The sequence below is a fragment of the Ornithorhynchus anatinus genome, chromosome 12 (genome assembly GCF_004115215.2).
Source record: "Ornithorhynchus anatinus isolate Pmale09 chromosome 12, mOrnAna1.pri.v4, whole genome shotgun sequence".
NCBI classification, from domain to species: Eukaryota; Metazoa; Chordata; class Mammalia; order Monotremata; family Ornithorhynchidae; genus Ornithorhynchus; species Ornithorhynchus anatinus.
In genome coordinates, this window is record NC_041739.1 from 18,077,807 (window position 1) to 18,094,049 (window position 16,243).

Genomic DNA, 16,243 nt, shown 5'->3' on the forward strand with positions numbered 1-16,243 from the left:
CCAATTAAAAGATGAGGTAACTGAGGTCCAGAGAAGTTAAGTGACTTGCCCAAGGCCACACAGGAGACAGGTGGTGAAGCCGGGATTCTGACTCCCAGGCTCTTGCTCCATCCACTATGCCATGCTGCTTCTATGCCATTACACCACTACACCATTGCTAACCATTGCTAATAGTTCAGATTAATCACTTTAGTCTGATATTTTAGAGTTTCTTTTTAACTGACATTATATTGTTGATTAAAATTCTTATATTAAAGTTTAAGCACTACTCTTGATTCAAGCCAGGTGGGTGGCCACTTTTCAGACCACCACCTATGTATGATTTTATTTAGGGATGGAAAAGAAAATGAAGGATATGGGGAAAAGGGTTGAGAGGAGGGGAACATGTCTACCAATAAATATTGTACTCTCCCAAATGCTTAGTCCAGTGCTCTTAGTAAGTGCTCAATAAAAATGATTGATTGAGGAGAGAAAGAAGACAGGAGAAAAGGAAATTAGGGATGAGGCAGCCAAGGTACTCAATCAGTGTTACATTTGTTAAGAAGATGCCTTACTGTATTCTTTAGAATGCTATTTCTGTCCTTTTTTCTTAGCATCCCAAAAATAATAATAATAATAATGATATTTGTAAGTGTTAACAATGTGCAAAGCACTGTATTAAACACTGGGCTTGATACAAGACAGTTATGGTTGGGCACAGTTCCTACATATGGGGCTAAGTCTAAAGACTTGGGTATCCTGCATTTATCTACTTTCATTTGACTCTGTCAACCTGGGTTGAATATTGTTTGAGTGGTGCTGATATACACTTTCCTTGCTTGGATGCATTCTAGGCAAAGCTACTGTTCAATAATAACTGACAGTGATTTTTTTTTTACCTATTCCCATACTCTTTTTACAGACAGCTTCACATATCTGCAGAGTAAGGAAAATGTAAATGTAAAGGTCAGGTGTACCTTACCAAATGGAGAATTTGAGGTAATTCTCTAGAGTTAGCTAGATAATTCCAATACAATGAAACAACTTGGCAGAAATTCACAGGTAATTGATGGCAGGTGAACACTAGCAAATTATTTGGATAATTCAGACCTCTAAAATACACTTGGCCTCAACTGTCCAATATTCTGGGCTAATGTGTTTTTTTCTTCTGTATTGAATCAACTGGTTCATTAGCACCTTTCTCCTATTCATTTTGCTATTGAAGTTTCAGGCAGTATTTGATACTTTCCTTGAAAATATTTCTAACTCACATTTACTGAAATACCTTTGCTGTTTCTATGGTCTTTTGGAAAACATTATAATCACATTATATTAGCAAAAACAAAACACTTGTTCTCTGGGATAAATGTTTAAAATATAAATGTCATTTAGGGGAAGATGTCATTCTTTATAGGGTATTCTTATTCAAGCACAATGATGTATGTCCTTATTCTACTGAACTAAAGAATGTCAAGGAACTAAAAACACATATCTTTATCTCTGCTTCATAGTGAATATTCAAGTTAGGTAATCATGATTAAACTTTCCCAAGAGTGATTCCTTCACTTCCTCAATTCAGGGACTCAACTTGGGTTGCCCTCAAAGAACACTAATGCTTCCCTTTATTTTTTGTCTCTAAAAAATTTTTTGTTTTGTTTTGCTGTTTGCCAATCCCTCAGTCCAGATGTTGGCAGCTTAAAAAAAAATTTGCAGATAAGCCAAATGAAATGAATCTTAGAGCAGTTAGTGTATAAAGGGCAGGGAGATAATGTCTACTGTACTCTCCCAAGCACTTCATACAGTACTCAGCACACAGTAAGAGCTCATTAAATATTTTTGATTGAATGACTGCGAAGAACCAATTTATGCCCCACTAACCCACGAAGCATAATATATCATCTAAGCTGTTTACTGATTTACCTGATTAGAGCTAGGCTAGGAATCTCCCCAGTCCCCATCCTGGATTCCCTGCACCACTGGGCCTGATCATTCCAATTTATGCCCACATTGTTAGTCCCCCTATAATTAGAACTTGGCCACAGATGAGGCCAATAACTATTGCTAATGAGGCAGATGCTTTTTCACCTGAAGCTACCCAGGTTAGCTCCTTTGTAGCCCAATCCCCACATGAGGCAGAAAGGCCTAGGGTAACTCTGCCTGAAAAACCAGCATGGCCTACTGGAGTCTGAAGAAAATATGTTTTAATCCAAGCTCTCCACCACTTGTCTGCTATGTGAGCTTGAGAAAGTCACTTAGCCCTCTGTGCCTGTTACCTCCTATGTAAAATGTGGATTAAACTTGTGGGCCCCATGTGGAACATGGACTCTGTCCAAACCTGAGTATCTCATATCTATACCAGGGTTTAATATAGTACCTGTGTGCACTCAAGTACCTAGTACAGTGCTCCACACAAAGTATGTTTAGTAGAGTGTCTGCAAGCACCCAAATACCTAGTACAGTGTTTGCAAATAGTAAGTGCTTAACAAACACCATTAAAACACTCTTTGTCAAGGAATTTTCATCCCTCATGGCAACTTGAAAGAGAACCCCCTGCTCCGGAAGGTCCAGTGAATTAAGATAAGTGTGATACATGGGGCTCAGCAAAGGCACTCTGGCTGGGTGGACAGTGAACATAAGCAGAGATAAAGAAATAATGATTTCATCAGTCCTATCAATTGACTGTTATTGACCTTATAACCAGTCTGCATTGTAAAGTGGAATTATTCCCAACTGAATTTCTACTAGGAATTCCCATTTAGGAAACATTCATTAGACCATAAGCTCCTTGGGGCAGGGAACATATCTATCAATTCTGTTCTACTGAACTCTCACAAGCACCTAGTTTGCTGTGAATATGATAAACAGTAAATATCATTGATTGATTCTCTATGAGGAAGTCTCATTATCAGCACAGAACACGTTTGCTAATTCTGATGTAGTCTCCCAAAGCACTCAGTATAGTGCTGTACAGTTTGTTCTGTACACACAATTTTACATTAAGAGCAATTACCCCAGATCCCGCCATACTTTTGCCAAAAACATCCTAAAATTATCACTTGATACCAGTTAGACGTTTCATATTTCCCCATTCCTCAGACCAACTTTACTCCCTGGTAGTCTTAGGGTTCTCCCAGAACAGAGGCAGCCTGGTAATATGGTAAGGCTGGAAAGGAAACATGGATGACCGCCACTCGGGTAATAGATGACAACCAAAAGTCACAGAAACATAGATCTCCTGCTTTGTCCACCCAAGCCCAACCTTGCATTTGCTGAGCTGAATTGAAACTAAAACTATCAATTCTTCTTTCTATGACTAGAAAATAAAGACATGATCAGAACCAATCACTTTTTTTCTTCACGCTGTTGCCCTGTTTACCTATTTTGGACATTGGAAAATGTTTTCTGAGCTGTTCAAAACTCATGTTCAGCCATGAGGCTGAGGCTGAGGCATAGAGAGAATTAGACATAGGGAAAATCCTGGACTTTATTCTCCTCTTTTGGCTCCTGAAGGCAGAGCAATGTAACCCAGGACATTATGGAACAAAGAGCTTCTTGGACTCTTTATCCTGGAGCTTCTTACCATGGTCACAGTTGTACATTTGTTCCCTCTGCAGTTCCTTATTGTGCCTATTTCACACACATCTATCTTGGCAGCTGCTGGGACAGTCCTTCAGCTTGGAAATATTTCATTGAAAACCAATAATAATAATTGAATAGCTAAGTGCTTACTATTCATTCATTCAATAGTATTTATTGAGTGCTTACTATGTGCAGAGCACTGTACTAAACACTTGGAACGTACAATTTGGCAACAGATAGAAACAATCCCTGCCCTGTGATGGGCTCACAGTCTAATCAGGGGAGACAGACAGCAAAGCAAAACAGAACAAAACAAAAACAAGACAACATTATCACGATAAATAGAATCAAGGGGATGTACATCTCATTAACAGAATAAATAGGGTAATAAATAATATACACAAATGAGGACAGTGCTGAGGGAAGGGGAAGGGGGGAGGGGGAGGAGCATGTGCTAAACACTCTGCTAACATACAGTGCTCAGGTCAGACACTGCTCCTGTATTATTATTAGTTCCCTTTTTAATAAAGAGGAAACTGAGGCTCAGAAAATTTAAGTGACATTACTGAGACCCCACAGGGATCACACACAGGGAAGTGGAAGAGCTAGGATTAGAACCCAGGTCCCCTGATTGCCAGGGCTGTTTTCAGTGGGCAATGTTGCTTCTCTCCAAATAGTAGCAGATCTTCTAGTTTAAGATTTTAAGTTTAAGTTTTACAGTAAAGCTATAGACCCATCTGCTTTTTCATTTTCGTAAAATACGTTATAATAACTTATTTTAGTATTTTAATAAAAAGTATAACTTCTTGTTCTGTAGAAGTACTGAACCGGTATCTGAGTGTATTTTTAATGTATCCAATTTTATAGTTCTTCATTGCCTCATAACTGTATTCGGCATTAAAGCTAAGGTCCTTGAATACGCTAGGTTATGAAAGCTTTGATGTCCTCTTGGGGTGGGGGGGCTTGGAATCTTTAATGGTAGTTAAAATGGCCTTTTACAGAGTTGTGACAAGAGATAAATACAGTTTTTGTAATTAGAAATTTTGCCTTTTATGTAATGGTTCATCAGATTTCATTTTACAGACACGATTCTCTGGTCCCATTGGTCAGTACTCTCGATGACTGGAATAGTAGAGCTGAAATATTCTTGCCTCAAAGTCTCATCTTTCATAGGTATTGATAACCTTTCTATGGCCTTATCTACATAATGACAGCCAATCATCCAAGGACCAGTCCTCCCATTTTCAGCTGGCCTGTCCCCTGTCTGTTAAAGATCTGGCATGGCTGACTTTGGTATGGCATTTTTATTTGATCCCTTGCACTGATGAAGCATCTGTCAACATATCCCATGGTTTGGATGCAATACCCATGATCACAGAGGGTCTGAAAGGGGAAGCAACAGTTCTGGAGCACTAATCATTCATTCAGTCATATTTATGGAGTGCTTCCTGGGTGCAGAGTACACTGTACTAAATGCTTGGGGGAGTGCAATGCAACAATAAACAGATAATAAATTCCTTGAGGGCAGGAATCATGTCAACTACTCTCTCAAGCACTTAGAATGGTGTTCTGCATGCAGTAACTCTGCAATAAATATCATTGGTTGATTTCAGAAACACCCTAGGTTTGGGCAAACCTGGCATATATTTCCCTAAAGTAGCAATTAGCATTATGCCACACAGGATATCTGGTGTGATGTATATCTGTGTTTGTATTTCTTTTATGTGTAATCCAAAGTCAATACATAATGAATAATTGTGGTGTGTTTTAAATGCTTCCTATATTCCAAGCACTGTGATAACTGAGGTTTGAAACAGGACAATCATATCAGATCCTTGTTTGGCATGGGGCTCACAGTCTCAGGGGTATTGACTCCCCATTTTATAGATGAGAAAACAGAGACACAGAGAAGTTAAGTGACTTGCCCATAGTCAAACAGCAAGCAGGTGGTTGAGCAGTAATTAGAACCCAGCTCATCTGGCTCCTGGGTCTTCCACTAAGCCACACTGCTTCGCCATCCATTATTAAAGAAACCATTACCATGATCTCTCAGCCCGGGATGATTCAGGACCTCAACCATCATTATTCCTTGAGAGATCCTGTTATTCCAATGATCTGTCCAGCAGATTAAACAATTTAAAGGTGTCATAGGCTTGTCTTTCCTGTCAGAAAGGACTAAATGTTCCCTCTCTTTTGGTTTGGGTAAAAGTCTTGCCCAAGGGGTCAGTGATTTGGGACTGCCATAATAGGGTTCCTTGAGCAAGCTCTGCAGTCCAGAGCAGTTCTCTAGGCTTTCTGCTTACATTCCCATAAATTGACACCAAACTTTGCCCTTCATTTTCTGTATACCACCCTGTAGCCTGTTGTGTGATATAGACCATGTATCCCTGTTAATTAATGAAGCTACTATGTAGAACACAATCAGAAGACTTGCTAGAAGCAAGATTGAATGTCACTTTTGTTTCATCTTGATCTGCCAGTTGTGAAACACTCCACTGAGAGAATTTGATTAGATATGTCTCTTAGAAAAACCCCCAATATACTATGTAGAAATTTTGCCCTTTGAAACTGGACACATGAGACCATAATCTTATTTATCCTGCAATTCCTGCTTTCAAAATCACCCAAAGTCCTTTCCTAAGTTCCTTTTGGCAGTGACCAAGCATAGAAGGAATCTGTATATTATTGGTTGATGATGATGTGAAAAGCGCAACATCACATACAGACTACAAAACCAAAATGAAACATATGTACATATGGTGAGTTATAACCAAGAGGCTATCATTGCTGATGGACTATAGATAAGGTTCCTGAAACCTCTTCAGATTAAATATATATGATTAATTGTAAAATATTTTCAGCAAAGAGAGCTAATTGTCTTTATTCAATGACTGGTGATAAAAGGGAGCTTCTAAACAAATAAATCCTATTAGGAGACGTTGTTGGTAGTTGTGAACTCCCAACTCTAGTCGCAACTGATTATGAAATAAATGTATAGTTCGACTCAGAGCAATTCATTTATAAATTTGACACTTAAAAGTGCATAATGGGAACATATCTTGACCCCCAACAAGATGTTAAATTTGACAGAAATGATGGTTCAGAAACCTGGCCTTATGTAGAGTGATGAAGAGTGGATGGAGTGGGTGGTTCAGAATTGTCAGACTGGAAAACAGAAGATGATGAGTACAAGTTAGCTCCTAACACCCACAAGTGGTGTGTGCTGGGTGTACTGCAAGGCATCAGTTCCTGTCAGGATGGAACTATCAATCCTAACACAGGATGTAATGTTCTCAGTTCTTGTCACTAGCACTGAAGCAGAATCAGCATTCTCACTTCTGGCTTCACTCCATGTAAACTGCCCTCTGAAAGGTAACCGATGATATCCTTCTTGACAAATCCAATGGCCTCTACTCCACACTAATCCTCCTCAATCTCTCAGCTGACTTCAACACTGTTGACCACCCCCTTCTCCTGAAAACATTTTCTCACCTTTGCTTCAATAACACTGTTCTCTCCTGGTTCTCCTGCTATTTCTCTGGCTGCCTATTCTCAGATTCTTTCGCAGGCTTCTCCTTTGCCTTTCACTCTCTAGCTGTGGGAGTCCCTGAAGACTCAGTTCTGGATCCCCTATATTCTCTATTAATATCTACTCCTTTGGAGAATTCATTAGTTCCCATGGCTTCAACTATCATTTATATGCAGATGTTTTCAAATCTACATCTCCAATCCTAATGTTTCTCCTAGTAATTCCTCCTGCCTTCAGGACAGCTCTACTTGGAGGACCCACCAACAACTCAAAGCTAACATGTTCATCACAGAAGTCATCTTCCCACTTAAATGGAGTCCTCCCCTGACTTTTCCACTACTGTAGAGAGTACCACCATTCTCTCTATCTAACAGGCCAATAATATTGGCATTTTCCTCGACTCATCTCTCACATTCAACCCACATATTCAATGGGTCACCAAATCCTGTGAGTTTTACTTTCATGACATCATTAAAATCCACACTTTACCTTCCATCTAAACTGTTATCACATTGATCCAAGCACTTATCCTAACTTGCCTTGATTACTACATCAGCATCCTTGCTGACCTCCCTGCCTCCTATCTCTCCCCAGTCCAGTACCTGCTTCACTTTGATCCCTGGATTATTCTCCTACATAAATAATCAGTTCAGGTTTCCCCACTCCTCAAGAATGTCCAGTAGGTTCCCATGCATCTGCACATCGAACAGAAACTCTTTACCATTGACTTTAAAGCACTCAGTCACCTTACCCCCTCCTATTGTACCTCACTTATTTCCTATTACAATGCAGCACACTCACTTTATTCCTCTAACGCCAACCTACTCACTGTACCTTGGTCTCATCCATCTCACCACTGATCCCTCGCCCATGTCCTGCCTCTGGACTACAGCTCCTTACTCTTTCGTACATACAACAGACCATCGCTTTCCCCATCTTCAAAGCCTTATTAAAATCCCATCTTCTCCAAAAGAGCTTCCCTGACTAAGCCCTCATTTCCCCAAGACTCTCCCTTTTGCATCACCCTTACACTTGGATTGACTTAGATGGAACCGGGATTAGAACCCACACTTGTCTGCTGTGTGTCCTTGGGTAAGTCACTTAACTTCTCTGTGCCTCAGTTCCCTAATCTGCAAAATGGGAATTTAGACTATGATCTCCAAGTGGGACAACCTGATTACCTTGGAGAAGCAGCGTGGCTCAGTGGAAAGAGCACAGGCTTTGGAGTCAGGGCTAATGAGTTCGAATCCCAGCTCTGCCACTTGTCGGCTGTGTGACTGTGGGCAAGTCACTTAACTTCTCTGTGCCTCAGTTCCCTCATCTGTAAAATGGGGATGAAGACTGTGAGCCCCACGTGGGACAACCTGATTCCCCTTTGTCTACCCCAGCGCTTAGAACAGTGCTCGGCACATAGTAAGCGCTTAACAAATACCACCATTATTATTACTATTATTATTATTACCCGAGTGCTTAGAACAGCGCTTGGCACATAGTGTTTAACAAATATCATAATTATTAATATTATTAGTACCCTTTATTTACCCCACCCCCAGCCCTACAGTGGTTACGTACACATCTATAATATATTTTAATATCTGTCTCCCCTTCTGGACTGTAAACTCACTGAGGGCAGGAAACATGTCTATCAAATCTGTTATACTTACTCTCCCAAGGACTTAGTACAGTTAATACTCAATTAATACGCCACACCAGTTAATACTCAATTAACGTGATTGATTGGATAGTCACAAAAGTCAAAGTCAGAATCTTCAACCAAACAGAGTGATTTTAATTTAGTGCATGGAAAGAAGAAAAACTAAATTCAAGTGTCTCCTATCCAGAAGACAGCAGCAGACACCCAACAGTGGAGATTATATTCCCCTCCAGATTCCTGATATTAATGGAGCAATCAGCAGCACTTTTACTCAGATTTGAGCTGCTATTGACTCATTTGGGCTAAAGTACCAATAATTACATGCAGTTCTTTTTATCCTGAACATATGTCTATACCTATACCGTGGGACAGATAGAAGCTGACTACTCAGAAACAACTGCAACAGACTGACTCGCCTGGCATGTGACAATGAGAAAGGGAGATAACTTTCCTTTAGCAAAGACATCAGGAAGCTCATTCACAAAGAGGCAGATTGGCAAACAACACATCACCATGGCAAAGGCTAATCTGTACAAGTACAGATTGGGAGTGAAGTGTCAGTCATGCAGTGTAATTTTAAACACACTACTGTGGATAGAATCTCCAAGTCAATACCATCACCTGATAATATGTTCAGTTAAAGCTCTCTTTCTTTCCCCACATATTTTATACACACAGAGAGAAGCAGTGTTGCCTAATGGATAGAGCATAGGCCTGGGAATCAGATGTGGAATGGGTTCTAATCCCAGAACCACTACATGTCTGCTCTTTGACTTTGGTTAAGTCATTTAACGTCTTTGTGCCTCAGTTACCTCATCTGTAAAATGGGGATTAAGACGGTGAACCCAATGTGGGATACGGACTGTCTCCAACCTGATTTGCTTGTTTCTACCCTAGAATTTAGCAAAGCGCCTGGCACATAGTAAACACACAACAAATACCATAGGAGAAAAATAGAACCATCAAGTCTGAAGAAGACAGAGGTTATATATAACTCGGCAGCTGGCAAACCTTATACACAATTAAGGATGAACACTGAATGTAGTCACTGATTTCTGATAGGTAGCAGACTGTTCAGTACCTCAAGTGGCTGGGAAAAACTAAATCAAGAAGGCCATACATCTTTCAGACCGCTAGCAGTTAGTGAGACACCAACTTGGCATAATGATTCTGACCAAACTGAACGTAAGGAGAATGACTGAAGTGTCCAGCTTCCTTTATGGCTTTCAAATTAATACCTATAAAAGGTTTCATTTGAGATTTCAATTGCAGTTCCAACATTGCTACCCTTAGTAATATTCAAACAATATTGTCAATGCACTTAGATCCATCCCTCAAACACCTGGATACTCACCCCACACAGAACTTAGGTGACTTTTTTTATGCTCTGCTGCTTCCTCTAGTTCTAATTGATTAGTGCTTCCCTCAGCTGTAATTTATTTTAATGTCTGTCTCTCCTGATAGACTTTACAGCTCCTAGAAGCAGGAACATGCCTACCAACTCTCCCATGCATTAAGAACAGTAATTTTGAGTACAGTAAGCACTCAATAAACACACTGATTGTAATAATAGAATTCAGGAATGCAGTCAAAACCATCAACACTGAAGCAACACTCATCACTATACACCTTCACTTAGGATAAATGAGGGGATAGATAGTGGCAAGATATCCAAGCAGGACTCTAATTACAGTAGTATGAACTTGAAGAGCGAAGGCAGATAAAAAACACCTTAAAGGCACAGTGAAGCAAATCCCCACAGAACGTTGCTTAGCAGTGGACATCCACAAATCAGCAGCAAAAAACATATCAGGTTGGGGTGTTATCACTGGGAAATGGAGTGACAGTCCTAGAGGGAGGCTTCAAAAGGTCAAGATTCCAAGTGGGAACAACAGTATCAGTCTTGTAAGTAATCAATCTCCCAGTGCAGTAAGAAGAAAATATACACATGCCCATTGTGAAAGCAACTGTCATCCACAAATCAATATTACACATACCTGTATACAGTCCTCTGAACTCATTACTCATCACCATTACTCACACGGAGAGCCAAGTGTTTAAAATGAGACATTAATAAGTAAATAAAAATGTTACTTACCACATTCAGGGATTCCTTCAATAATAACCAGCCATTCTCCATTTCTACATACTAAAATAAAAATCAAGAAGCATATTTTTATTTGCTGCATCAATGAAAATGCATTATAACTTTCATTTATCTTATGAGAACGTGTAACATTGGAAGTGACTATGATGGCTTAGTATAAATGCCTTAGCAAAGTATAGTAAAGGCAGTTCTCCTATAATTCAAGTGATGCATCTTCAATAAGCCCTGCATAAGGAAAACTCGCATTTATGCAATCACTCCAAGGCCACACTTAGAGCACTGTGTGGTACAGGACTGTGTTGAAATATTATCCTGTATCTCCCCAGCACTTAGTGCAGTGCTTGGAACATAATGAGTGCTTAATAAATATCATTATCATTATTATTGTTATTAAATCCATATCTTCCAAAGCCACATCATGTCCTTTCCAGACATATATACATTTTTGGAAGATTATTTCCTCATTCTGCCATCACTTTCTGTCAAGAACCTATAGTGAAAACACACATTAATAATAATAATAATGACAATTATGGTATTCATGAAGTGCTTACTGTGTGCCAGTCACTGTACTAAGCACTGGGGTAGATACAAGGGAATTGGGTTGGACACAGTCTCTGTCCCATGTGGTGCTAACAGTCTCAATCCCCATTGAGGTAACTGAGGCACAGGGAAATAATAAAAATAATAATAATAACAATGATGGTATTTGGTTAAATACTTACTATATGCCAAGCACTGTTCTAAGTGCTGGGGTAGATACAAGGTAATCAGGATATCCCACGTGGGGCTCACAGTCTTAATCCTCATTTTACAGATGAGGTAACAGACATAGAGGAGTTAAGTGACTTCCCCAAAGTCACACTGCTAATAAGTGGCAGAGCCGGAATTAGAACCCATGTCCTCTGACTCCCAAGCCCGGGCTCTGCCTCTTGTCTGCTGTGTGACCTTGGGCAAGAAAAGAGACTTGCTCAAGGTCATACAGCAAACTAGGGGCAGAGCCAGGCAGAACTGACTGTATGTAATTTTCTCCTTTCCAAAAAGCAATGCGTGTTCCTCAAGTATAAGAGAGGCATGACGTAGCAAATATCCACTTTTTCTGATTTCAGGTATATAGGCCACAGATGATTCATTCTATAATGGATTCTTGGGTCTAGACTCTGTCCATATTCTGTAGTATGTATATTTTTGGTTGCTATATTTAAGAGTCACAGAATTATCTCTATAATTATCTGGGAGTTTTTTCCTTTTCCTAAAAACTTACTATAATTAATTAATTTATTCATATTTTTTCCATTGATAGGATCTCTGCTAGTGAAAGCCTTCCCTAAATGTCCACAAACCTGGATTCTTCCATCAGCAGTTGTAATTTGAGAAAGCTTGTCCACACTTTAATAACATTTTTTTCCTAATAATATAAGAATTGACTGTATGGAGTTCACTACATTTGTTGACTTCACATCATTGATGTGTTCCAGATTATAAATATATAGAAAATTAAATATTCCTTTACCTGCTTTATAATAATTGTCAATATAAAGTAAGGCAAGGTAACTCAAAATAAATCAGAATGCTTACATATTAGTTTTTGGGTTAATACTAAGTGAATAATATTAGCTATTTGTTTGATCATCTGAAAAGTTTTTATAAATTTTCCAAATTAATAATGACCCAATTATTTAAACTTAACTTAGTACAGTATTATCTTTGGCAACTATTTTAACTGTAGCTACAATTTGTCAATAGCAGTTGCTTTATGTATCATTTCTGGGTACCACTGTTTCAAATAGAATGGTCTTGAAAATATTATCCTTAAAAGTGAAATTCACTGATGAACTTTAACATCAATGATTTATCCTGCAAAAATCCAGACTAAAATGGATTATATTCGGAATGATCTATTCCAGCTCTTAGTTAAAAATCAAATTAATCAGGGCAACAGTAAATTCTCTTTACATCTCACAGGTGAACCAGCTGCATTAAATGCTCTAAGAAGAGGGAAATAATCACTGACAAAATAATCGTGGTGGTCTTGTAGTTGTTCATTCTTGTCATTCTGGGAATGAAAATTCTATAAAGTCCTCTGCAGTATAGATCAATGTCTGCCCAAACAAAACCCATTATAGGTTTTTGACAGCAACGAAAGGACATAGTCAAATCAGACTTGCTTTACATCATTCCATTCACTGCCCCATGTTGTTACTGACTAAATTCTAATCCTGTTTCCTACATGTCTTTAAAAAGACAGCATGCCCCTATTTTCCCAAATTAAAGAGCATTATTCCAGGGAATGTAGTGTCCCAATCTGGTGAAATCACACCGAAAGACCCATCCCTCTAGGTTTTCCCCAATTACGGTGTTATTTTTCCTATCAACAACTGACTCAGTTTCACTGAAGATTCTGCATTAAGAAGCCAGCAGTTGAAAAAATCAATTTATTTGTCTTGAATTACCCAGAATAGTTGTTGACTAAATTGACTAAATTTTGAAATAATTATGAGTGGTGCCTATTTCCTATCTAGAAACACCAATACCTCCTCATTTCCAATAACAATTAAAACTCCTAAATATTGCACAGACTGTTAGAAGGTATTTTCAATGATGAAAGCATAAAAAGACAATTAAAGGTTAAATGTAAAGAATGCCATGTGGTGTGTTTTTTAACATGCCCTCAAAGAAACTATGATACACTGAAAGTTTCTGAAATGAAGAAAAAAAACACCCAATAGGTTACTTATAAAGTATATTTGGGCATATTTAGTCTAATATTTTTAACCCTGCACAGTAAGGCACATATATACTCTATAAATTAAAAAGCATATTTTAAGCACAAAGGGCTTTTGAATATATCACACATCAAAGAATACTAAATTAGACACTGAATAATTCGTATTTATCTTCCCTTCCACTTTTTATTCAAAACATTATCTTCAAGATTTTCCTTATTCGTACTGATCCATGTCAACATAGTACCTTCAGAGAGAAACATGACAACTCATTCAGTTATTGCAGATTCATTCAAGAGATTTTGTTTCCCTTTTCTTTCCATTTGGAAAATATCACAAAGGCTAAAAAAAGTTGCACAGATCTTACCTTATTTTTTCCAAGAGGTATTGTTTCAAATCTATTTAAACAATTACACTCAAATATAAAAAATGTCTTAGATTGCTGCATTACACATTATGGTCCTACTGATTCATCTATATATATGAAGATTAATACTTTAAACTTTCTATTTTGATTCACTGATCTTGGAGCACTTCCCCATTTTTCAGTCTTTCAATATGTTATGAAAAAAAAACAAACAAAAAAACCCCACACATCACACTGATGGCCACAAAGACAGCCGACTGTTACCTGTTCCTGTGAAGTCAACATTCCTTGGCAGATTTAAGGGAAATGATAGTGCAAAACCACCAGCAATCAACAATGCAACAAAACACACTGCAGTTTTTATTTTTGCCATGGCAAAGGAAGATAAACCAGTCAAGTGCTTCCCAGTAATTGAATATATATGAATTATTTTTTTAGAATGAATATAATATTTGCTAAGGTCTTGACTCTAGCAATATGTCCAGAGAAGTTAGTCTTGCTAAATAATACCTGACCAGTATGAATTTCCCATATTTACACAAGCCACAAAATATGCATAAACCCTTTGAGTATCTGCGTCATGAAGCACAAAGATCAGTATGTTCTAAATAACTAATGACTGTATTTTGAAAAATTAATTATCAAAGAGAAAATATATATAAAGTACTCTACTCTCTGAGTACTCTGGACAAGAGCACTTCTTGAGTGCAGGTTAATTATTTTTTTCTGAAAAATAGAACTAATAGAGATTTGAAGTGTCCTCCTAGGTTATTGAACAAGGGCAAAATAAGATATAAAATCCTTGCCCCTCAAATTAAAAGTCCACTAATGAATGGGAAGATATAAATGCATGTAGATGAAATATAACTAATTCAAAATGGTTTCTGAAGTAGTCCTGAAGAAAACAAGGTACTGTCATAACATATTTTCCTGTTGGACTTGGAATAGAACACGACTGCAAAATTATAGAACATTCTTTTGACAATGGGTTCTACCCAGATAGGATGAGGCATATTGCTGGAAAAAATGACTGTGCAAATACCCATGGGGGCAGATATGAGATGAGTCCTAAAATACACATTTTCTTACTACAGGAATTGCCAAGAATGCAACTGTCGCATCACAGAACTGACTGAATATGACATTTTTCTTGTTCATGTGAAAATCCCAACCGTATACCAAATGCTACAACTTTAAAAGTTAAAATCAATAATAATTTATGTGACAATCAATCAGTCTAGATATTTCCTGAGCTTTTATTGTGTGTAGAGCATTGCACTAAGAGCATGTGAAAGTATAAGCTAAAGAGTGAAAGAGTTTGTAGACATGAACCCTGCTCACGAGGATCTTAGCGTCTACAAGAAGAGACAAGCATTAAAACAGACAGAAAAGTCAAACTTCTTACACATAATAAACATAAAATATCACAGACTCCATCATCACAAACCTTTGTTTATGAATGTTCAACATTATTAGTCTCTTGGATAAGGATCAGTGAGAACTGGCCAATCTGAGAAATTTTCAGTGGAGACTAACTATAACCATATTGCTAAAGAGTCCATTAGCTATTTTTGACAGAACAATTCTGATAAGCATTTCCTGACTTTCAAACCATATGACCCCTTGAATTTTCCCACTGTTCTCATATTTTTCTAGAGCCTCCACATTCCCAGCTTTTCACTTGCCTTCAAAAACATTTTATAGTATTTATTTATGCCACTGATATTATTCCAAACTCAAATTGTATCATTACCTCAAGTCCCTAGATCAATTACTTTTAAGAAGGAGGCAGTGTTTGCTGGAACCACTGATGAGACCATCTTCGACATCACGGTCTTATTTTAGACAGGATGTTTCTTAATTTCACAGAAATTCCATATTTCCCTATCTGTGTTTTTTCTGGTTTCCCATAACTCCTTACTGCTATACTTCCCACCCACTGACCTATAGCTAGCTGTTGCTGAATTATTGCTATAAAGGAAGGCCAAATCATTGAAACAATATGTATTTGCATATATAACATACACACAAATAGTATTTATTATCTATGTAAATAAAAACAATGTGAGATCAGAGATCATGGGTCATTTTTAACATGCATCCTAACTCCATAATGCAGTCCCAATCAGTACACCTTATGTGAAGTCATAAATATTTAATTATTGAACATAATATACTTTGTGAAATTTATTTTGTGAATAATATATTCAGTGAAATATACTTTTTGAATAATATTCTTTGTGAAACACATATACTTTGTAATATATATAGAGAGAATAGGAATAATTATTCCTAAGTTACT

At 37.8% G+C, this 16,243-nt stretch overlaps 1 long non-coding RNA gene across 2 annotated transcripts in view; it reads right to left on the reverse strand.

Annotated features, from left to right (window-relative positions):
* LOC103171443 overlaps positions 1-16,243 on the reverse strand; it is a 94,570-nt gene that overhangs the window by 64,578 nt on the left and 13,749 nt on the right. For both annotated transcript variants that reach the window (XR_005660656.1, XR_005660655.1), the window contains exon 2: positions 10,840-10,890. This is a non-coding gene — a long non-coding RNA (uncharacterized LOC103171443). The remainder of the gene's footprint in view (positions 1-10,839; positions 10,891-16,243) is intronic.